The sequence below is a fragment of the Arachis stenosperma genome, chromosome 3 (assembly GCF_014773155.1).
Source record: "Arachis stenosperma cultivar V10309 chromosome 3, arast.V10309.gnm1.PFL2, whole genome shotgun sequence".
NCBI classification, from domain to species: domain Eukaryota; kingdom Viridiplantae; phylum Streptophyta; class Magnoliopsida; order Fabales; family Fabaceae; genus Arachis; species Arachis stenosperma.
The window spans coordinates 58,321,426-58,323,365 of NC_080379.1; the positions used below are offsets into that span (position 1 = coordinate 58,321,426).

Sequence of the window (1,940 nt, forward strand, 5' to 3'; positions counted from 1 at the left end):
TATACTGTGACATAGAGGATTCCATATTTTCTTGTTCTCTTCTCTTTCATATGAGCAGAAACAAAGACAAAGGCATTCTTGTTGAAGCTGACCCTGAACCTGAAAGGACCTTGAAGCAAAAGCTAAGAGAAGCTAAAGCACAATTCTCTGTAGAGGACCTAACCAAAATCTTCAAAGAAGAAGAAGACATGGCAGCCGAAAACAACAACAATGCCAACAATGCAAGGAAGGTGCTGGGTGACTTTACTGCACCTACTCCCGATTTCTATGGGAGAAGCATCTCTATCCCTGCCATTGGAGCAAACAACTTTGAGCTTAAGCCTCAATTAGTTTCTCTAATGCAACAGAATTGCAAGTTCCATGGACTTCCATTGGAAGATCCTCATCAGTTCTTAGCTGAATTCTTGCAAATCTGTGACATTGTCAAGACTAATGGGGTTGACCCTGAGGTCTACAGACTTATGCTATTCCCTTTTGCTGTAAGAGATAGAGCTAGGACATGGTTGGACTCACAACCTAAAGAAAGCCTGGACTCATGGGAAAAGCTAGTCAATGCCTTCTTGGCAAAGTTCTTTCCACCTCAAAAATTGAGTAAGCTTAGAGTGGAAGTCCAAACCTTCAGACAGAAGGATGGAGAATCCCTCTATGAAGCTTGGGAAAGATACAAACAATTAATCAGAAAATGTCCTTCTGACATGCTTTCTGAATGGAGCATCATAGGTATTTTCTATGATGGTCTCTCTGAACTATCCAAGATGTCTTTGGATAGCTCTGCTGGAGGATCTCTTCATCTGAAGAAGACGCCTACAGAAGCTCAAGAACTAATTGAAATGGTTGCAAATAACCAATTCATGTACACTTCTGAAAGGAATCCTGTGAACAATGGGACAAGTCAGAAGAAAGGAGTTCTTGAGATTGATACTCTGAATGCCATATTGGCTCAGAACAAGATATTGACTCAACAAGTCAATTTGATTTCTCAAAGTCTGTTTGGAATGCAAAATGCACCAAGCAGTACTAAGGATGCTTCATCTGAGGAAGAAGCTTATGATCCTGAGAACCCTTCAATGGAAGAGGTGAATTACCTAGGAGAACCCTATGGAAACACCTATAATTCTTCATGGAGAAATCACCCAAATTTCTCATGGAAGAATCAAGAGAGACCTCAACAAGGTTTCAACAACAATAATGGTGGGAGAAACAGGTTTAGCAATGGCAAACCTTTTCCATCATCTTCTCAGCAACAGACAGAGAGCTCTAAGCAGAACACCTCTGACTTAGCAACCATGGTCTCTGATCTAATCAAAACCACTCAAAGTTTCATGATTGAAACAAGATCCTCCATTAGGAATCTGGAGGCACAAGTGGGACAGCTGAGCAAGAAGGTTACTGAACTCCCTCCAAGTACTCTTCCAAGTAATACAGAAGAAAACCCAAAAGGAGAGTGCAAGGCCATAAACATGGCCGAATTTGGAGAGGAAGGAGAGGAAGTGAACGCCACTGAGGAAAACCTCAATGGGCGTGCACTGACCTCCACTGAGTTCCCCAATGAGGAACCATGGGAATCTGAGGCTCAAAATGAGACCATAGAGATTCCACTGGACTTACTTCTGCCTTTCATGAGCTCTGATGAGTATTCTTCCTCTGAAGAGGATGAGTATGTCACTGAAGAGCAAGTTGCTAAATACCTTGGAGCAATCATGAAGCTAAATGACAAGTTATTTGGAAATGAGACTTGGGAGGATGAACCCCCTTTGCTCACCAAAGAACTGGATGACTTGTCTAGGCAGAAATTACCTCAAAAGAGACAAGATCCTGGGAAGTTTTCAATACCTTGTACCATAGGCACCATGACCTTCAAGAAGGCTCTGTGTGACTTAGGGTCAAGTGTAAACCTCATGCCTCTCTCTGTAATGGAGAAGCTAGGGATCTTTGAGGTG

The 1,940-nt window shown here is 42.3% G+C and overlaps 1 non-coding gene across 1 annotated transcript; it reads right to left on the reverse strand.

The window, feature by feature from the left end:
- Positions 1-593: 593 nt before the first annotated feature.
- On the reverse strand, positions 594-701 carry LOC130972520 (small nucleolar RNA R71). The gene has a single exon (XR_009083682.1). It is a non-coding gene; the product is annotated as a small nucleolar RNA R71 (small nucleolar RNA).
- Positions 702-1,940: the final 1,239 nt, after the last annotated feature.